The sequence below is a fragment of the Cupressus sempervirens genome, chromosome 7 (genome assembly GCF_028749045.1).
Source record: "Cupressus sempervirens isolate cs-2001-9-10 chromosome 7, ASM2874904v1, whole genome shotgun sequence".
Taxonomy (NCBI): domain Eukaryota; kingdom Viridiplantae; phylum Streptophyta; class Pinopsida; order Cupressales; family Cupressaceae; genus Cupressus; species Cupressus sempervirens.
Window position 1 is genome coordinate 600,943,372 of NC_143124.1, and position 23,968 is coordinate 600,967,339.

Below are 23,968 nucleotides of genomic sequence, written 5' to 3' on the forward strand. Positions count from 1 at the left end.
TCATCTATCTATCATCTTGAACATTTCTATATTCTGATTTTCTCATATCTAGCTTGTTTCTATGTCCCCTTACCTCATTTCGATTTCGATCCCGAGGGGGCAGAAATACTCTATCACTGATTGCTACAACTATCTATTTCTTAGGAGCATTCGTTTGATCTTCTCACTTGCTCTCAGTCTATTTTCTTTGCTAGGTGTTAGAATTCTTTTTGGATCCTAACATCATCTTCCTAGTGTTCAGTACGACTGCTATCAGGCTATGCATTTAGGACTTACCATCTATTTCTGCATTTCATTCTTTGAAATCAGATATCTATATCTATCACCACCTACTTGGCTTTCTATTTTCTTTGACATAATGTGTTCCCAGATCGATCATGCATTAGTCAAAGAGGGGCAAATGTAATCACCTAAAAATGGTCATCTAGACTATTAGCCCCCTTCTTAGCATTTTGGCTAGTTTAATTTAATCACTTACCTAGACCAAATTGCTAATAATCAATTTATTTGATTATAACCTATAGTTTGACTATGCTATCCTAAGTTCATTATTTGATTAAAAGAACATGTCCCCTTTTAATTAAATAAAACACCCCATTCTTCTAACCCACTTAAAGTGCACACATAAAGTCCTTTTTCTATTTTGCAATTAAAAGAAAAGGCTTTGTGACTTTTGTCTTATATGACAAGTCAACTTATATTCTATTGGTTGACTTGTGTGTGCACATGGATCACTCCTCTCTCTTTTTCCACCGTTGATCATCCACCATCTTCATCTTGATCTCTACCATTCATACATCTTTAAAAGGGAGAGAGCTTTCCCCCTCAATCCATCCATCTTTTGAATATTGTTATGCTACAGGTTTTTCTAACAGGTTTCTTTGGAACTTTGTGGAGAACTTCTCATTTCTTGTCTCATTCTCTCATTCCATCATATTAGCATAAGATCATATGGCATTCTTAGCATAGTTTCATGTTAGTTTAGCTTTGATTCTTGCAATAATCTCACATAGTTTAAATATTTGGTTTTGTAACAATCTCATACATGCTTAGCATAGCTGCATTTTGCATTATCATCTTAGCTTAGTTTCCATACTTGCATTGCATTCTTGAGGGATTCCTTGAAGATATTTGCACTCTTGCTCTTGTCTCAAAGAACCTCCCATTGCATGGTTTACTAGCAAGAAGTACATTTCTAAGGCTTGGCTGAGAGCCTTCATGCTGAAATACTAACTCCTTGCACTCCATGGATAGGGAGCTCTAAGCCGGCATCTAAGCATTCCAACTCATGAAATCGTTTGGATAGAATGCTTTAGAGTGTGACACAAATCAAATGTACACATGGTATGTGATGAGATCATTATTTAAAATATTTACTCAAAAGGCATTATAAATATTATGTTGGATACAATTGTCTAATTGTGTGTTCTCTTTGATGTTAAACAAATGTCATATCAGTTGTCAATCTGTGCTTACCGAGATCACCTAGTTAAAAAGATAGTTTTTCTTGTCTATCGAGCATTCTTGGAGATTACTCTATGAAGATAGTGTCTATCGAGCTCACTCGGGTGTCAAAAGAAATTCTGGTAGGAAGTAGTGTTAATCGAGTTCTCATGGTTAATGAAGGAAAGTTGGTCAAAGTCAGTGTTCACCGAGTTCACTTGGTTTCCAAAGGTTTTTGCAAGTTTCCAATGTTAACCAAACCTTTTTTGATTAACACAAGGAATCATTTTACGACCAGTGTTTACTAAGTTGGGTCAGCTATTAAAGGATTTTGTTGATTTGAGATTTGAAGTTTAATTATTTCAAGTATTGTTTTCTAGCTGACTGTGGTGATGATTATTGTTCATGTGATTTGTATTGAGCCAACTTGACAATCTAAATGATATAAATGAAAGGTCAAGTGGAGATTCTAAAGTGTGTAAGAGAATGCAAGTGTATTGATTGATTAAGAAGGAAAGTGTGTGAGTGAACTTGAAGGATGGTTAGATATCCTAGTGGAGCAACAAAGTAATATTCGATCAAGAAGGATCTAGCATGGAGCAAAATAGAGATCCGCAATCAGCAATTTAGTTGCATCTCAATTAGGTCATTTCATTGTTACTTTCTTACCATTGTAGAATTGATCCAAAATCTCTTAACAGAGTTGGTTTAACAGCCAGTTGTAAATCCTCTAACAAGGTGACAATTCCATTGAATTTTTTTAAGACCTCTTGCAAGGCCACTCCTAACAAGGTGATTAAATCCTCTAACAAGGTCACACCTAACAGTGTGTTTTGTAACCTTTAACTAGGTTGGCTCCTAATAGGGCTCACTTCAGAAGAGTGAAAATGGTAACTAGTTACATTAGTGGTTTTTCCCATATTGAGTTTCCACGTTAAGTCCTAGTGTCTCATGTGTTCATGTTATTTCTTTTATTCTTGCAAGTTAATCACTATGAATGTTTAAGATTAGTTTAAAGTAAATCATGCTACTTTTACCAAGTTACAGCATTTTCTATGTGGTTATCGAATATCAAGAACACTCAATTTTATTGTTAACATCCAAGGGATCTGAAATATATTTGTGGTAACTGATTCACCCCACTCTTAGTTACTCCATCTATATTTCCAACAATTGGTATCAAAATTTTTGGTGCTTGCAGGAAAGGTTTCAAAGGACCTAAGCTAAAGATCATGATGTCTTACAAGAGAGAAATTCCAAAGCTTAACAAAGATAACTTTTTAGCATGGTAGGGACTCATGAGACTTCATATAGCTTCCATTGGTGATTCAAGATTGAAATGCCTTGATGAAGAATACACAACTCCTACTGGTACACTATATGTTGGAGATATTGCTGATAAAAAGAAACATAACACCATGATGATAGATATTGCATCTACTCTTAGCTATGAGGAATTTGATGATATCAAGGACTACAAAACCACTTTTGAAATGTGGAACAAGCTAAAGGACATCTATGGTGGTGATGACAATGTGAAGATTGCCAAAGCTGAAAGCCTTAGAGGACAATTTGATTAGATGAGAATGAGAGAAGATGAAAATGTTGCCAAATATGTGGAAAGAATCAAAGCCAGTGTCAGTGAAATTAAAGCTTCTGGAGGAGATATCAAGGAAGAAACTATTGTAAGTAAAGTTTTTAGAACATTGCTTCCTATCTATGCAATTAGAGTATCTACTATTCAAGAAAGGAGATGTGAGACAAATCATAAGATAACTTTGGATACCTTAGTAGGAAGATTGAAAACCTTTGAGCTAGATAACTTTGACAATTATGTTCTAGCTTCCAAGAATATTGAATCTACATTTGAGGCCAAGCTTTCACTTAAGGAGAAAGGTAAGAAAATAAAGGACATTTAGTCAGAAAGTAAAGAAGAATTAGAGGAAATTTTTGATAGTGATATTGAAGTTGTTGAAGCTTTACTTGCAAGGAAATATTCTAGAGGCAGAGGAAAATACAAAGGTAAAGTTCTCCTAATCTATTTTTCATGTGAAGAAATTGGTCATATTGCTGCTAGGTGCCCAAAAAAAGAAAGCAAGGATGAGAAGAAAAGTCACAAGTGCAATGGAAAGAAGGATTTCAAAAATCACAAATCATTCAAGGACAAAGGTAAGAAGACTTTTTTTATGGCTAAGGATTCAGATAATAGTGAAGATGAAATAGTTTACATTGTTGTAAAAGATGAATCTGATGATGAAGAAGATAAGATGGCACTTATCTCTCATGTGAGCAAAAATGATACATGGATCATAGAGAGTGGATGTTCACATCATATGACTGGTGATAAAACAAAGTTTGAACACTTTGAAGACTATGTTGGTGGTAGTGTAAGGTTTGGAAACAATAAACCTTGTTGCATAAAAGGGAGAGGCCAAATCTCATTAACCAAAGAACTTTTATGTGACAATGCCTATTGGGTTGAAGGACTAAAACATAATCTATTGAATGTGGCATAGGTAATCAATATTGGATTCAAGGTGGAATTCATGCACGGCAAGGCAAGACTACTGGATGACAAAGGAAAACTGATTGGATCAGGCAAACAAACAAAAGGTAACCTATTTTATCTTGATCTTGGTGATTGCTCATGTTTTATTGCTCAAGTTGAAGAAAGTGGTTATGGCACAGAAGGTTATTTCATGTAAATTTTGATAACATGGTGAAAATAAGAAAATTCAAGAAAGTAAGAGGCATTCCTAGTTTGAAGAAACTAGATGTTGGACTATGCAAGAACTGTCAAATCGGAAAAATGGGAAAGACTAGTTTTAAAAGAAAAAACTATCAATCTGAAGATATCTTGGAAATTGTGCATATTGATTTGTGTAGACCTATTGGAATAGAAAGATATAGTGGAGAAAAATTCTTTATTCTTTTTGTTGATGGCTACTCTAGAATGATTATTGTTATATATTTAAGAGAGAAGTTAGAAGCATTTGAGAAATTCAAACAATATTTGGCAAGAATAGAGAAGGGAACAGGGAAAAGACTTAAATGCTTAAGATCAGACAAAGGTGGTGAATTCATTTCCAATGAATTCAATAAATATTGCATTGAAAGAGGAATTAAAAGATAGGTATCAGCTCCTAGAACTCCCAAGCAGAATGGTATAGCTAAAAGGAGAAATAGATCTATCATGGATTGTGTAAGGATTTTGATGATTGCAAATAATGTTGCTATCAAATACTTGAAGGAAGCTATCAACACTGTAGTTCATACCTTAAACCAAGCACAATTGAAAAAGGACTCATATTAAACTCCCTATGAATTATGGTATGGCTACAAACCCAATGTAAGTTACCTGAAAGTATTTGGAAGTAAATGTTATATCTTGAAAGAATCTAGAAAAAGAAAGTTTGATGTGAAAGGTGATGAAGGTATATTCTTGAGATATTCTTGCAGAAGTAAGACATATAGATGTTTGAATTTTCCTACTCATAAAATCATAGAAAGTGCACATGTGACAATTGATGAGTTTGTAGAAAGGACTGAAGAAGAAAGTAAAAAGGAACAAGAAGATTATAGGAGATTTGTTTACATCAAACTTAATACATTGCCAAACACATTTTTCAATAAGGAGATTTGTACTCTTGAGTCCTCCTCAATCACTGAGTTACAAGAAGTTCAAACTGAGTCACAAGGACCTGAGTGACATTCTCAAGCTACCGATATAATGCCTACCGAGTCTGAGCAACCAAAGCCAAAAGTTGAAGTTAAAGAGGATGGCAATGTAATTCATTTAGAAGGTAAGGAACCTATATTAGCCAAGTATTTCATAAGGCATCATGCACCAGATCAGATTATTGAGAATAAATTAGAATGTACTATGACAAGAAGTATGCTAAAAGGTACATGTTTACTTGCTAATTTTGAACCTAGAAATGTTAAAGATGCATTAGAAAATGAAAGTTGGATTGAGGCTATGAATGAAAAAAATGAATAAATAGAGAAGAACAAAACCTAGACTCTTGTACCTAGGCCTAAAGATAAAAATGTGATTGGAACAAAATGGGTATTCAAGAATAAGTTGAATGAAGATGATAAGGTATCAAGAAACAAAGCTAGATTAGTATGTAAAGGCTACTCTCAAGAAGAAGGTATTGATTATGGTGAAACTTTTTCTCCTATTGCAAGATTGGAAGGTGTTAGGATCTTACTTGCACATGTAGCACATAAGGGATTTAAGGTATATCAGATGGATGTTAATTCTGCATTTCTCAATGGTATTCTTGATGAAGAAGTTTACATTGAACAACCAAAAGGTTTTGTTGATCCAGACAAAAGGGACATGGTCTACAAATTACACAAAGCTTTATATGGTCTGAAACAAGCTCCTAGAGCATAGTATGAGAGATTACACAACTACCTTATATAGATTGGTTTCTAGAGAACTAATGATAATAGTAATTTGTACATCAAGGAAGGACCAGGCAAAAAAATTGTATTGGCAAAAATATTTGTGGATGATACTTTATTTATCGAGAATGATGATCTATGCAAAGAATTTTTAGAGAAAATAAACAAAGAATTCAAAATGTCTATATTTGGTGAGATTAAGTTCTTTGTTGGACTTCAAATATAGTAGAGCAGGAATGGTATCTAAATCACTCAATCTAAGTATATCAAGGAGATACTCAAGAAGTTTGGTATGGAAGATTCAAAACTAATTGGAACCCCCATGTGTACTAGATTAAAGCTCACAAAAGATGATGATTCAAAAGAGGTAGAAAATTACAGTATGTAATTCATACAAGACCTGATATTGCTCTTGCATTTGGTATAGTGGCAAGATTCTCAACAAAACCCAGAGAAAATTATATGATGGCAATCAAAAGAATCTTGAGATATTTGAAAGGCACTGAAGACTATGGTTTATGGTATAAACTTGGAAGAAATTTGGACCTAAAATTATTTACTGATGCTGATTGGCAGGAAATATTGATGACAGAAAGAGTACAAGTGGTGGAGCATTCTTTCTTGGTAAAAGGTTGGTATCTTGGACAAGTAAAAAGCAAAATTACAGATCCCAATCTATAGTAGAAGTAGAATATGTTGTAGCAGCAGTGAATTGCTCTAATATTGTTTGTTTAAAAAATTGTTGGAAGGCATGAAGGTTAAGATTAAAGAACCATTTGTCATGTTTTTTGATAATACAATTGCAATTAACATATCAAAGAATCCAGTGATGCATTCCAAAACCAAGCATATTGCTATAAAATATCATTTTGTCAAAGAATTGGTATAGGACAAAGAAATCAAATTGGAATATGTCCATACAAAAGAATAGATTGTAGACATATTTAGCAAGCCATTACCTAAGAATGCATTCTTGTATCTAAGAGGTAAGCTACGGGTCATTCCCCTATCTGAAGCTCACTAGACAAAATTTTAGTGATGCATCAACAGGAACCAAGTTGAAGATCAATTAGTTGATGCTATATAGTCAAGAGAATATTGCATATGAATCAGTACTCAAGGTACATTGATACTCATTTGGTATGTTTTGTCTTTGGCATGTGTTGTCAAAGAGGGAGATTTTATTGTCATATCTGTTTGAAGTTTGTTTTGAGAAGAAGCTATGTAATTCCTTGATAGAGGGAGATTACTACATGAAAAGAGAAGCTTGTGGTATAAAATCTAAGAGGGGGAAACTTTCTATCATAAAAAGTCTTGTTTTCAAATTTCATTGTGCTATGACATGTTGTGTTTCCATTAATGCCAAAGAGGGAGATTGTTGGATACAATTGTTTAATTGTGTGTTGTCTTTGATGTTACACAAATGTCATATCAGTTGTTAGTCTATGCTTACCAAGCTCACTTGGTCAGCAAGACAATTTTTCTTTTCTACCGACCATTCCTGGAGATTACTCTACGAAGACAGTGTCTACCGAGCTCACTTGGGCGTTGAAGGAAATTCTAGTAGGAAGTAGTGTTAACTGAGTTCTCATGGTTAATGAAGGAAAGTTGGTCAGAATTAGTGTTCACCAATTTCACTTGGTTTCCAAAGGTTTTTGCAAGTTTGTAGTGATAACCAAGCTTTTATTGGTTAACATAGGGAATCATTTCAGGACCAGTATTTACCAAGCTAGGTCAACTATCAAAGGATTTTTTGATTTTGGATATGAAGTTTAATTATTTCAAGTATTATTTTCTATCCAACTATGGTGATGATTATTGGTCATTTTGATTTTTATTGAGTCAAATTGACAATCTGAATGATATAAATGAAAGGTCAAGTAGAGATTCTAAAGTGTGTGAGAGAATGCTAGTGTATTGATTGATTGAGAAGGAAAGTGTGTGAGTAAACTTGAAGGATGGTCAAATATCTTTGTGGAGCCAAAAAGTAATATTCAATCAGGAAGGATCTAGCATAAATAAAAATAGAGATATGCAATCAGCAATTCAATTGCATCTTAATCAGGTCATTTCATTGTTACTTTCTTACCATTGTAGCATTGATCCAAAATCTCTTAACAGAGTTGGTTTAACAGCCAGTTGTAAATCCTCTAACAAGGTGACAGTTTCATTGAATTGTTTTAAGATTTCTTGCAAGGCCACTCCTAACAAGGTGATTAAATCCTCTAACAAGTTCACACCTAATAGTGTGTTTTGTAACCTTTAACCAAGTTGGCTCCTAACAGGGCTCAATTCAGAAGAGTGAAAATAGTAACTAGTCTCATTGGTGCTTTTTCCCATATTGGGTTTCCACATTAAATCCTAGTGTCTCATGTGTTCATGGTATTTCTTTTATGCTTTCAAGTTAATCGCTATGAATATTTAAGATTAGTTAAAAGTAAATCACACTACTTTTACTGAGTTACAATATTTTCTGTGTGGTTACCGAACATTAGCAGCATTTAGTTTTATTGTTAACGTCCAAGGGATCTGAAATATTTTTGTGGTAACTAATTCACCCTCCCTCTTAGTTATTCCATCTATATTTCCAACATGTTCAATTCAAATGTTGGCACAAACAAGATTTACAATAAATATTGTTTGAGAGTTTATTTCTAAAGAAGATCTAAAGGATGAGATATGATTATGTTGATAGTCTTATGTGTAAAAGGTATTCTTTCCTTGAATCATTTAAAGTTCATTAAGGAGATTGATTCAATGCATAAGACAATTAAAATGTTCAATGACGTGTTGTTTAAGATTAAAGTGCAAAGGTCACATACACATGAAAATAATTTTCTTTTAAGTCAAACTGAAAGAATGCTCACTTAGGATTTTATTTTTCATGAAAACCAAAATTTTTGTGAAGTTTCAAGTTTCTAAATTATCTTTTGGTAAAATGTGACTTTTTTTAGTTTTGATCAAAGGTTAAGGATTCAAACATTTTTGCACAAAACATTGAGGTTAATTAACCTTTCCCAAAATTCATAAAAGGGAGTTAGTTATTATCCAAAGAAGAGTTAGTTATGTGAAAAAGCCTATAAATAGGAGGCTATATGTAATTTAAAGTGGGAAAAATTTGTGAAGGGGAAACTCTCCTAAAAGATTTAGAGATACTTTTGATAAATTGTGATTTTATACCAGGTGTGTAAAGATTTATGGGTTCGTACATTCTCATAAATAATAGTGAATGCATTTTGTGTGTTCAAATGTATCTCCAAGTTATGCTTTCTAAGTTATCATATGTTAAATTGGTAGCTCTTTTATGCATTTGTGTGGATCATGTAACCAATGTAAAGAAAAACATTCATCCTTTGGTATCTTCATTTCAATATGATAGTTTATCTTTTTCAAATTTTAGGGTTTACCATTCATTCTTTGTAACCATTGCATTTTGTGCTCAAAAATCCCATTTAGATTTTCATCATTTAGGAATTACATTCAATGTTCGTATATATATTTTGGGTTTCTAGTTTTTATATTATTTAGTGTCATGTTCTATCCTTTTGTACTTTCATGTGAAAATTACACAAAAACAAAAAATACTCATATCATAAGAGGGAGTTTCCACTCTCAAAAGAAGAGGAAGATTGCAAGTCGATAGTGATCAGTTGTAATCTCTCCAACTATTGGCATATTTTTCATTGTTCACAGGGTGAACAGGGTCATTTCTAAACATAATTTTACAATGACAGATCTATTTGTAATCATCTAAAAATGGTCATCTAGACTATTAGCCCCCTTCTCAGCATTTTGGCTAAATTAATTTAATCATTTACCTAGACCAAATTGCTAATAATCAATTTATTTGATTATAACTTATAGTTTGACTATGCTATCCTAAGTTCATTATTTGATTAAAAGAACATGTCCCTTTTTAATTAAATAAAATACCCCATTCTTCTAACCCACTTAAAGTGCACACATAAAGTCCTTTTTCTATTTTGCAATTAAAAGAAAAGACTTTGTGACTTTTGTCTTATATGACAAGTCAACTTATATTCTATTGGTTGATTTGTGTGTGCACATGGATCACTCCTCTTTTCAAATTCCACCGTTGATCATCCACCATCTTTGTCTTGATCTCTACCGTCCATACATCTTTAAAAGGGAGAGAGCTTTCCCCCTCAATCCATCCATCTTTTGAATATTGTTATGCTGCAAGTTTTCTAACAGGTTTCTTTGGAGCTTTGTGGAGAACTTCTATTTCTTGTCTACATTCTCTCATCCATGGCATCCATGGCATTTTAGCTTAGCTTAGCTTCATTTTTACATTTAGCTTAAATCATATAGTCTAATAGTTGGATTGTAACACTCTCATCCATGCTTAGAATAGCTGTATTTTTCATATTCATTCTAGCTTAATCTTCATTTGCATTGCATTCTTGAGGAACTCCTTGAGACATTTGCATTCTTGCATCTTGTCTTTGGAACCTCCCATTGCATGGTTTACTAGCAAGAAGAGTATTCCTAAGGCTCAACTGAGAGCCCTTGAACTTGAAATACACTCTCTTGCACTCCGTGGATAGGGAGCTCTAAGCCGGCATCCAAGCATTCCAACTCATGGAATCGTTTGGATAGAAGGGTTTAGAGTGGGACACTTTCGAGTGTACATTTTTGGCGCCCACCGTGGGGCTTGAATCAAATTTTCAGCTCCATTTGCTTTCATTTCTTATCTCTGGTTTTTTACAGCAGCATATTGGGTCTAATCAAATGCTTTTGTAGAATTTTCACTTTGGTTTTAAGGCCAAGCCATAAGTAAATTGGTTTGAAGGCCAAAAACTTAGTTGGTTTAAAGATTTGATCATATCTTTTAAACCGCTTAGAATTTGGTTCTGAAATTTTGTTTGCAGGTTGCGTATATGCTCAAAATGTCTCAGTCCAATTTTCAGAGAATTTTGACGTGATTTTCGGAAGTTATGATATTTTCTTTATTTTTCATAAAAAGCCGTTTTTGATCGCAAATCAGCGCATTTTTTGGAAAAACTTACATTTTCAGAAAGCTTTTTGAATTCTAATGGGGGTTCTTTCTTTGTGTTTTTAATTTTGAGATCGTATTAAGGATAAAAAATTCGATTTGATAAATTTGGCCTATTTTGACAAAATCAATCTCTAGGGAGCAAATGAAGAGATTTTTTAAAATTTCTTGCATTTTTGGAAAGCTCTTTGATTTTTAACAGGGGTCTCTTTTTTTCATTTTCATTTTTGGATACGAAATCATAGCAAAAAAGTTCAATCTTGTTGACTAGGTCAAAACCAAAGAGTAAAAATGAAAGCATTTGTGATTAACTTGCACTTTCTTTGCATGTACTTGGTTGGAGGATAAATTAGATTTTTGAAGCAACTCACCACTTTTTATTGCAGATTTTTATGTTATTTCACACTAACTTTTGTTGCTAACAAGTTGTGATTTCAGGTTGCCATCCTTGTGAAAAAAATTGAAACATTGCATAAAAAGAACGCATGTCAAAGCTTCAAATGCACAAGGGCTACTAACGATTGTTTGCAGGGCTGCCCAAAGCATAAAAACCCAAATTTCTTGCTTTTTTGTTTTCATGTGTGGCATTGAATAATTGTTCATTTTTCATAGGCACATAAAACTTGTGATTGGAGTCTTTTGGTAATAGGAGAGTATGCTCTTCACCCTTGTGGTGAATCAGAAATCTTGACTTGCCATTTGGTTTCAAAAGCAAGGGGTAAATGAATCTTCTTGGCGTGTTTGGGAGAAAATGATTGGAATAGGAGAGTATGCTCTTCACCCTTGTGGTGAACCAGAAATCTTGACTTCCAAAATTTGATCCACTTTGTGTAGTTAGAATCCTTTAGAGGGCCTGCTCTCGGACAACCTGAGAGGAACGACCCAAGTGGGAACAAGCCGATTACCTGGCTCTTCCAACCCACTATAAACTCAAGGCTATCAAGGACACAAAACCTTGGTAGACGTAGTGTTTATCTTCGTCTAGTGTGATTGCTTATGGGATTTCGACCATAGGGAGATCACTAGGCAAGAATGCTTAAGGTACTCTTGTGATCGCGAGATCGGTTACTCATCGCAAGGTGAGGTGTCCCGTAATTGGGAGCAAGAGGAACACTATGAACGGAAGCCCTATCTAAACACTCTAAGTTAGTAACTACCCTCTTTTAGCCGCTCAACTTCTTGGTGCAAGGATCGATCCTAGTGGACTACCCGGATCACCCCAAGATTTACACTCACCATATGTGTTCCCTTGGTTATGCTTATGGCATTTCCATGACAAAGCCAATATCTCTTGTGGGCAACCACTTGGTGTGAGGCGAAGGAGCATCAAGCGTGGGCTAAGTTGTTGAGTAATGAACCATGACTCTAAGGTAGATTGCTTGGCTATTGTTTTCGATGTTTTGACCAGTGTTAACGTTCTTGCAACATAAACATTCCGATAAAGATTTGTTAGGAAGGCTGTTCTGATATCCCAAGTGCGTATTGACAAGGTTGTTTTTACCCTTGATCAATTGTTTTGAAGACATGTTACAACACTTACTGTTTGCAAACCTTGCTGTTTACTGATACAAGTTGAGACGAAATGTTGTCTGATTAAAACAACTATCTGATTGACAAAATTGAAACGAACTCCAAGCCAAAAAATTGATCCTGGCCACGTATCAGTGTGTGAAGAATTCATCCTAAGTTGAAAAGATGGGTTTAGTCCGTCGAATGTAAGTCTTGAAACGTCTTGATAAATCACTTGTCAAAATTCAGCTATTATTTTTCTAGCTATCCACTATTGAGCTTCTCGCTCGTCCGCTCGGCTCGAGTCACCCGTGCTGTAAGATCTTGAGCACTGTTTGACAAGCCATCTAATCACATTTTGACAAGTGACTAGTCCTGATCGTAAAAGCTTCAAATTTGGCTCGCTCTTCTTGTCCTACTAAACAAAGACAACTCTTTACATGCCGGTCACAACTAGATATCAAAGTGGTAACGGTAGCCACACGCCTTTCATTTTCAAACAATTGGAAACACCACCCAAACGTCCTCGCAAACAACCTTGTGATAAGAACCTCAAATTTGATCAAACACAAACAGCTAACGTTCGACACAACCCACTTTATAGTTTTGAAAATCCCTTTGGCACACCCTTTGAGACACCCGAGGGTACGAGTGGTATAGTCACAATGGTGCATCCTGATGAAATTAAACGTCGCTTAGAAGAACAAGCACGTGAAACCCAAAAGACTTTGGAGGCTATATACGCTACAGAGAGAGAAAATCAACAAGCTGAAACTGACAATCAAGCACGCTACGAAGGATATAAAGGAACTTGTCCTCGAAATCCCTTTGAAAATAATGATGGTAATCACACACCTCCAAGGACTCCTACAGTTGCCACTAGTGCATGTCCTTCACCTAAACCATCTCATCATGATAGTGATGAAGAAGTAACTAGCGAAGATGTGATCAAATTTCAACAAGATGGCTTCGCCCAAAAACTAATGCTCAGAGCTTTAGAGGAAAATGGAGACCAATACTTCCGATACATGGCAGCTAGGGGATGGAAACTCCCTAAAGGTTTTAATGTTGAACATATTATCCCAAAACGAGAGCCCACTGAGGCTGAAATCTTAAGGGAAGAAATACAAGAACTAAGAAAACAATTTACACAACTGCAAACTTCAAAAGAGCCACCTAAGACATCATTTGTTGAATCAATTTGCGCTCTTCCATTTGATAGGGGTCTATACATGCTACCATTTCCTAAGGATATAGAGGTTCCTAAGTATGACAAATACGATGGAAATGGTGACCCTCACGACCATGTGAGACATTTCTATGCTATTAGCATGGACTTTATGCATGAAGACACCTTTCTTATGCGTTTGTTCCCTAGAAGTCTAAGAGGACAAGCTATGGAGTGGTTCACAAAATTGAGTCCTCCTCTTAAAACATTTGACGAACTTGCACAACGTTTCATCCAGCAATATTCGTACAACATTCAACATCCTGTGACAGTGCTAGACTTATGCAACATCAAACAAAGACCAGGAGAGTCTTTTGCAATATACCTTCAACGATGGAGATCTTTATACTCTCGGTATCCTCGGCAAGTGCCCGAGGCTGAAAAAATTGACATCTTTGTCAACACGCTTGTACCCGAATTATACTTTGATCTAAGAAAACAGTTATTCACATCCTTCAACGCCATGGTAGAAAGTGCATATCGCATTGAGGATGTTGCTATCAAAAAAGGTGATATTACCATAAACAAGGATAGAATTAACAATGGGAACAATAAAGACAAAGGCAAACCTTGGAACAAAAACAAGTATGTTGTCAATGATGGAGTAGTGGACACTCCTAAGACTAAGGAGCCTGCGTTTAACCTTTCCAATGCCATCTATGCAGCAAAGCAACAAGAAGGTTCAAAACCACAACCCTTTGACAAAGGCTCTAAATTTGTGAAGAAGCGACGTGTTTACACACCTATGGTCGAACCTTATGAAGTGGTTTTAAAAACCTTAATTGCAAACAAATTGGTTACCTTACCAGACAACTCACGTCCTTACGATCCACCTGTTAGACCCCCATGGTGGAGAGAAGATCATACTTGTAGCTATCACCAAAGTAAAGGACATAACACAGAGAATTGCTTCAAACTCAAAGATGTAATTCAAGACCTCATCGAAGCTGGAAAAGTTGTTACAGATGGCCTTGTTAAGAATACTGATCATAAGGCTTTCCAAAAACCATTACCTGAATACGAAAAGGGTGAGACCTCAAGGGTAGCTGCCAAAAAGAATCATGACGCCAAAATTAGTTATGCTTACACTAACACTGATAATGTTATAAGCATGCTTGAGCCTGTTGAATACATATGTATGGCAAGCTCCAACAATGACAACTGGCCAAATTATGACGCTAAAGATGAACGACCAAGAGTGGTCTTAAGGACACGATCCACTCCTCAAGATCATACTGATACTAGACCCAAGGTGGTACTCCAAGTGGCTAAGTCTTCATCTTCTCAGGGTGAACCACTTAACGTTGTCACTAGGGGGCAATCTAAGGTTGTCCTAAAAGTTGCTAATGATCCTAAAAATGCTTCATCATCTAAGAAACCAATTACTTCCAAGATCTCCAACTATGATCTTGTTAGCCAACTGCAATGCACACAAGCACAAATCTCCATTTTTGAGTTACTAGAGTTATCTCCTTTGCACAGGGATATCCTTGAGAAAGCTTTACGTTCTACCAATGTTCCCACAGATATTGATGCGGAACAATTCCAAGCTATGGTGAACCACATCTCCTCGCCCCACTATCTCACCTTTTCTGAAGAAGATGACCGAGCTCTTAGTCATCCCCATAACCTTGCTCTTCATGTCGAAGTTCAAATCTTTCGTACCCGTGTTCGTCGAGTCTTGATAGACAATGGTGCAGGGTTAAATATCATTTCGTTCAATGTAATCCAACAATTGGGCATGTCTGAATTTGCCATCGATCCTAAGCGCAAGATCACTATAAAGGCCTATGATGAGGTTGAAAGGCCTTCTAAAGGTCTAATTGTACTTCCAATCAGAGTTGGTCCAGTTGAGAAGAATGTCATTTTCCAAGTCTTAGACATACCACTTGCATACAACTTGTTGTTGGGACGACCATGGATTCATGATATGCAAGCAGTACCCTCTACATACCATCAGTGCATTAAGTTCCCTTTTAATGGTACTGAAGTGGTTGTCCCCGGCGACAACTCCATGTCTATCAACACATTATCTACTGCTGAAACGCTAGTCCCGCACAATCGCTCTTCTCATGAGCTAGCACCATCTTTCACAAAATGTGAACAAAAACTGAAAATGATGAGCCTTGGTATGGGCGAGTACACTTTGGACTCTATTGCTGCCTTACCAATTTCCCCTCGGTCTTATGGGAAACCAACTATTGCAAAGAAGTCTTCTGCTTCTGCTATGACACTTTTTGGCACTTTTGTGCAATCTTCCATACCACTGGAAGCAGAGAAGGAAGAACAAGCCATTAGGGACTGGATCTATAGAGAAGAGGAAGACGAGGAGGTTACAATGACTACCCCTATTTCTCCCAAAAAATATGGAAAAGGCTATAAATTTTTGACAAAAATGGGCTACCAGGGCCACGGGTCCTTAACTGGTTGTAAGAATGCTCTAGTTGAACCTTTAAGTCACACTCAAGGTCATGATGCTCAAGACACCGCTGGTCTAGGCTTTGGGCTAGACAATAATACACCAAACTGTAGTCAAATATTACTCATGTCTAGTGAATCGGAGGATGATGACTCTCCCATAATTGCTACTACTACACAAGACGAAGACTTTGTTCCTCTCACTTCCCTCCTTTGGGGAGAAGACATAGTTATTGCTAATAATGAAGAAGCTTCTACCTCCCAACAACAGGAACAAGAAGGGTCTACTTCTGAGGACATAAATAGAGGACGAATTAGGCAGAATATTGCTCATCTCATAAATAGGGGTCAAAGTACAGATTCTCATGAGTATGAATGGGAAAGCCTCTCTGATGCATCTTGTGAGCTGGGGGTGGATGTCATTCATGCCTATGCAACCCAACCCAATGTAGTCGAATGGTCTAGTATGAGGTCAGATGAGTTTGACTCACAACATGTCTTAATGGATCACGCTAGTTCCTCTAGGACTATTCCTGAGCTGAACTCTTTTGCGACATTTTCTATAGGCTCAACTTCACAGGTCACCAGAGATGACTCCTTCCATATCAATCACATTAAAACTTCTCCCTCACTCTCACTAATTTACCCAGAACTCATAGATTGGTCTATCCAAAATCAAAAACCTGAAATACGGTCTTTCCAAAATGACTATGAGATCACTTGTTATCTCAACGCAATTGAACCTGTCATTTCTTCCACCAGCGAACCCGCGGTTAACATGACAGAATCAGATATCAAGTACCTCAGTCAAAAAATTAAAAGAAAAAATAAGCGATCAGATGGCGAAAACCACATTGTGGCGGTGTCTGACCCTCAAAAAAGTAAAAATAAAGACGTATCTAATGGTGAAAACCTCTCTGAGGCACCTGCGGATGAGGTACTTGGTAGTCTGCCAAGCTATTTCCAGGATAGATCTTCGGTTCTAGTCGAACCTACACAGCCTATCAACTTGGGAACAGAAGAATGTCCTCAGATTATCCATGTAGCTCAATCTTTGTCAAACAAAGAAAAGACACAGTTTGCTCAGTTCTTTCAAGACAAGAAGGTCAACTTCGCATGGACATACTCTGACATGCCAGGGCTTGATACAGATCTCATCATGCATCACTTATCAATCTCACCAGATGTCAAGCCTGTCAAACAGAAGTTAAGAAAAATGCATCCACATGTGGCTCTACTGGTCAAGACAGAGTTAGAAAAACTATTGAATGCAAACTTCATTAGGGCCATTGATTATGCTGAGTGGATTTCCAACATTGTACCTGTCTCCAAGCATGAAAAATCCATACGAGTCTGTACTGATTTTAGAGACCTCAATAAAGCATGCCCCAAGGATGACTTTCCACTACCAAACATCGATATGATAGTGGACATGACTGCAGGTTATGAGATGTACTCGCTCATGGATGGATTTTCTGGGTACAACCAAATAAAGATAGCTCCAGCAGACCAAGAAAAGACAGCCTTTACATGTGCATGGGGTACCTTTTGTTGGAATGTCATGCCTTTTGGGCTCAAAAATGCTGGCGCTACATATCAAAGAGCAATGACAACCATCTTTCATGATATGATGCATAAAAACATGGAAGACTATGTTGATGACACACTGGTGAAATCAAAGAAACGAGACACACATCTCAAAGACCTTAGTTTGATATTGGACCGTATGGAACAATTCCAACTTAGGTTGAATCCAAAAAAATGTGCCTTTGGTGTCACTTCTGGAAAATTGCTAGGTTATATCATCTCAGCAAAAGGCATTGAGGTTGACCCTGAAAAGGTCCAAGCTATCATGGATATGCCTCCACCAAAGACTATCAGTCAACTTAGAGGTCTGCAAGGACGGCTACAATCCATAAGAAGATTTATCTCTCAATTAGCTGATAAGGCTCAACCTTTCAATAAAAATCTGCATAAAGGATCTACCCATATTTGGAACAGTGACTGTCAACAAAGCTTAGACCAAATCAAAGGCTACTTGGCAAAACCGCCAGTTTTGATGCCACCCATTCTGGGAAAACCTTTGATTCTGTACATTTCAGCTACGAATTCTTCTCTAGGAGCACTCTTAGCCCAAAGTGATGAGACGGGTAAAGAAAGAGCCATATACTATATTAGTCGAACTTTGGTGGCTTATGAACTAAATTATACAAGTATAGAGAAGGCATGCCTTGCTGTAGTTTTTTCCTCCCAAAAACTTCGACATTATATGTTGGCCCACACAGTTCACTTGATTGCCAAGATAGACCCTTTGAAATATTTATTAAGTAAAGCTGCACTTACTGGTCGCCTTGCTAAATGGATGATGATTCTTTCCGAATTTGACATTCAGTATGTTGAACGTAAGGCAATCAAAGGACAGGCCATAGCTGACCAGTTGGCTGACTTCCCACTTGAAGATGTAGCACCTCTACAAATTGAGTTTCCAGATGCCTCAATCATGAACATTACTGACAGAACATGGAAAATGTTTTTTGATGGATCCCATACACAGAATGGAGCAGGAGCAGGGGTGTTGTTTGTTTCCCCTCATGGTTATACGATCCCAAAATCCTACAAATTATTGTTCCCATGTACAAACAATATTGCAGATTATGAAGCATTAACAAATGGGATCAAAATGGCCCTTGAATGGCGAATAACTGAGCTACACATCTATGGGGATTCTCAACTGGTTGTGAACCAAGTGAATAATGAATATCAAACCAAGGATGATAAATTGATCCCTTATAAAAAGTTGATAGATGCTCTAAGGAACTATTTTACCTTTGTAACATTCCAACAAATTCCTAGAGCAGAAAACAAGGCTGCTGATGCTATGGCCACTTTAGCATCTATCCTCCAATTACAAGAACATGAATCGCGATTTGAGTTCCTGGTGGAAGAATTGTGTCATCCAGCCTATGATTCTTCAGATAACCAGGTGATCTACACTGTTGTAGGTCATGATTCCTCCCGCTATGCGGCTATTTTCTCCTACCTACGTGATCAGGTTATTCCCGAAACCCTCACACGCAACCAAAAATGCCAACTCCTTCGTAATGCCTCACACTACACTTTGGTCTCTGGTGACTTGTATAGGAGGGGTCTAGACGGAACGTTGCTTAGGTGTTTAGAACTAGAAGAGTCCGAGAAGGCACTTGCTGAAGTCCACGATGGCATTTGTGGGGTGCATTCTAATGGCCTTGCACTTGCCCGAAAACTGCTTAGGACGGGTTATTACTGGCCCACCATGCAAGCTGATGCTGTGCGCTATGCAAAGACCTGTCAGAAATGTCAGCTCCATGGTAACTTGATACATGCTCCTGGGCGAGAGTTAATCCCTTCTGTGACATATTGGCCATTTCAACAATGGGCCTTTGACTTGGTAGGAAAGATCCATCCAAGCTCATCCAGCGGTCATAAATTTATCATCACAGCAACGGAGTATTTCACTAAATGGGTTGAAGCTGTACCATTATCTGCTGCTACAGGCAAACATGTTGCCCTGTTTATACTAAATCACATCATTTGTCGATATGGTATCCCATCCTCTATTGTTACAGATAATGGAGGACAATTCAAAAATAAAGACTTAAAACAGCTGTGCAAAAAGTTTGGAATTAAGCAACACTGGTCTTCCATTTACTATCCCCAAGGGAATGGCCAAGCTGAGGCCTCTAATAAAACGCTGCTGAAAATCCTACACCGCACAGTTCACAAGTCTGGGAAAGATTGGCACTTGCAAATAAATCCGGCACTTTGGGCCTATAGAACCTCTATTCGTACTCCTACAGGGGCTACACCCTTTTCTCTAGTCTATGGCTCTGAGGCTGTTCTCCCATTAGAAGTCGAAATACCTTCTTTGCGCATCTCCTTACATGGGTTAATAACCGATGAAGACCATAGAGCTATGAGAGTACAGGAATTAGAGACTCTGGATGAACGGCGCAAGGCTGCTTTTGATCACATGAGAGCTTATCAGAAGCGCATGTCTGCACAATATAACAAAAAGGTTCACCCCCGTGAGTTCCAAGTTGGTGAACTCGTGCTTAGAGAGAATCCCAAAAATCAGCAAAATCGAGAACAAAAAGGGAAATTTGAACCTAACTGGTTAGGTCCTTACATTATCACAACATCATTTGGGTCTGGTGCTTACCAGTTGTCTACTTCAGAGGGTGAAGAACTTGCAGAACCTATCAACATCCTACACTTGAAGAAGTTCTATACTTAGAGGCTTGCTGCTCAGCTATCTTGTATACATCTATGAGTCTGAAAAAATCTTAAAAATCAAAAAATGTCCTGAAAAAATGATCATCTTAGTGAAAACCTCACTTTGATGTATCACCAAAAAAAAAAAAAAAATCTGTCAAAGTGGTGAAAACTTGGAAACAGGCGCTACTTGAAACCCTTGCACCTATGTCTATCAATCTCAATCATCCACTTTGCTACACATTTCCTAGCTTGGAATTGTTTCTTGTCCTCATCTTGGGGGCATAGCTACTTAGCCTATTGAGGTATTCTTGTGGATTAGGGTTTCTTTGACAACTCACAAAATAGTGTTTCTCAACACTTCCCCCACTTTGACATCAAGTGTTTTTTAACACTTTACAGATAGTTTACCTACGGTCTCCGATGTCGCGATATCTCACTATCAGAATCAAGTCTGGAAGAAATGGCCAAGTGACTTACACACACGCACTTTAACACTTAAATGACTGAGCTATGCTGACATTTATCTACTTTGTGTGCTGTCTATGATGATTTCTTTGCCATGTATTCCCTCCCTAATAGTCTATCAAGGATGTCATTGACTAGAAGACTGGGGGCATGGGACATATTTTCTTGATTTCTGCTTATGGGTATACTTTTTTTTGTCTATAGTGTTGTAAGCATTCATGCTTGTCCTATTCAACACTTTGACTTATAAATGTATCATCCTTGATTGTTTTGCAAGACTGCACTCAGGGTTTATCCTGGCGCTTATGCCTTGATACAGGTGTAATCTTGCTAAATTAAACTTAGGGAATCTAGTCGTGTAGTTATCTTGACTTACATGTCTCTGATGCTTAGATTGGATTTCCACATACCTATCTAATATCGATCATATTCATATCCTCATAGTTATACTAGTGATGGTTGTATGATCTCATGATGTCCCTAATAAATGCTCAATGATGAAATTAAGAGTCTAAATGTTATGTGCTTCTTGCTGGTAAACCACTTTGCATATTAGCTTGCATTTTAGGTTCATTTTCTAGCTTAGTCTTGCATTCTTGCATATGGGGAGAGCTCTCTCTTCATCTTTTTGTGGACATATCAGCTAACTCCTTTCATATATTTCTTTACTTTCTTCTTGTTCATGTCTTTTCACCTTCTTAATCTTTCGCTTCATCTCTTTTCTATCTTGTCATCACATTATATAAATTTTTGACCTCTTAAATAATTTTGATGTCCTAGATTCATTTTCGGGATCGAAATCCAAATTCGAGTTCATCTTGATGGTCAAAATTGTCTTTTAAAATTCTACCTTCTTCTGAGCAGTTAGCTGACTGTTTGAGGTCTAATCTTTGAATCATCGCTGGGGCATCTTCATTTCTATGCTTTGTATCTCTTTCTATTCACCTTTTCACATCTAAATCATCTCTCTACTAGATTTGATCTAATTTTTATGCTATATCCTTCAAAGTCAACTCTAGTCAAACTGGGGCATTTCATCATTTTCTTATAGTCATTCTTGGGCTCTAATCATTTATCTGTCATATCTTGGACATTGCTATATTCTAATTTTCTCATGTCTAGCCAGTTTTTGCATCCCCTTACCTCATTTCAATTTCGATCCCGAGGGGGCAGAAATACTCTATTGCTGATTGTTACAACTATCTATTTCTTAGGAGCATTTGTTTGACCTTATCACTTGCTCTCGATCTATTCGCTTTGCTAGATGTTAGAATTCTTTTAAGATCCTAACATCATCTTCTTAGTGTTCAGTACTACTGCTATCAGGCTGTGCATTTAGGACTTGCTATCTATTTCTGCATTTCACTCTTCGAAATCAGACATCTATATCTACCACTACCTACTTGGCTTTCTATTTTCTTTGACATAATGTGTTCCCAGATCGATCACACATTAGTCAAAGAGGGGCAAATGTAATCATCTAAAAATGGTCATCTAGACTATTAGCCCCCTTCTCAGCATTTTGGCTAAATTAATTTAATCATTTACCTAGACCAAATTGCTAATAATCAATTTATTTGATTATAACTTATAGTTTGACTATGCTATCCTAAGTTCATTATTTGATTAAAAGAACATGTCCCTTTTTAATTAAATAAAATACCCCATTCTTCTAACCCACTTAAAGTGCACACATAAAGTCCTTTTTCTATTTTGCAATTAAAAGAAAAGACTTTGTGACTTTTGTCTTATATGACAAGTCAACTTATATTCTATTGGTTGATTTGTGTGTGCACATGGATCACTCCTCTTTTCAAATTCCACCGTTGATCATCCACCATCTTTGTCTTGATCTCTACCGTCCATACATCTTTAAAAGGGAGAGAGCTTTCCCCCTCAATCCATCCATCTTTTGAATATTGTTATGCTGCAAGTTTTCTAACAGGTTTCTTTGGAGCTTTGTGGAGAACTTCTATTTCTTGTCTACATTCTCTCATCCATGGCATCCATGGCATTTTAGCTTAGCTTAGCTTCATTTTTACATTTAGCTTAAATCATATAGTCTAATAGTTGGATTGTAACACTCTCATCCATGCTTAGAATAGCTGTATTTTTCATATTCATTCTAGCTTAATCTTCATTTGCATTGCATTCTTGAGGAACTCCTTGAGACATTTGCATTCTTGCATCTTGTCTTTGGAACCTCCCATTGCATGGTTTACTAGCAAGAAGAGTATTCCTAAGGCTCAACTGAGAGCCCTTGAACTTGAAATACACTCTCTTGCACTCCGTGGATAGGGAGCTCTAAGCCGGCATCCAAGCATTCCAACTCATGGAATCGTTTGGATAGAAGGGTTTAGAGTGGGACACTTTCGAGTGTACACTATTTACTAATAGATGTTTGGCAACTATTGTGGGGAAGAAGAAAGACTAATATACATTACTCCTTAGGAATTATAAGGTACCTTACTTGGTATGAAGGTTAGCAAATTTTTTTAAAAGTTTAATGAATATGGGAAACTCTATCTGAAAGTGTGAATTCAGAATCATGGTTTGGCATAAAGGAAAAGCTTAAACTAACACTTATACTAATAGTGATGATAATCATTTTTCATTGCAAAAGAAGAAAGCTCCTAATGAGCTAGTATAGGTTGATTTCTTGAAGATTTTTTATGGTGGCTTGCAACTTGATCCAAAAAATATCCATTCATCTTTACTTCAAACTCTACAAAAGATAGATGAAGAAGATGGTAAAGATAACAGGTTTTCTCTCACAAACCAAAATTATTGTTAGAAAAAAGTTCCACATGCAAACATAAAGAAGAAATTGTTCAAAAGTATGATTCATGTGAATCAAGGTTGGATAATGGTGGCCAAGAAAGTAGTCCAACAACTATACTTTTTGCTCAACAAAATTATACCTCTAATTATTGTGATTTAGTTAAGTTTTTGAAATTTTTTTCTAATAGTGCACACCTTGGCCGTGTGAAAGCACATCCTTCTTTATCTCAAACATTTCAAGTACCTTGGAAAGCAAACCAATATAAGAATTATTTATTGACAATAGAGAATCTGCCAATAAAAATGCTAGAAAGGATCCATCTCCATTTGCATGCATGAAAGAAGATGGCAATTCTATCTTTAATCAAGAAGTTTTTTAAGAAATGAAGTCTATAGAATAAAAAGGGTATGATAATTTATCAAGAAATCACTGTGAAAAT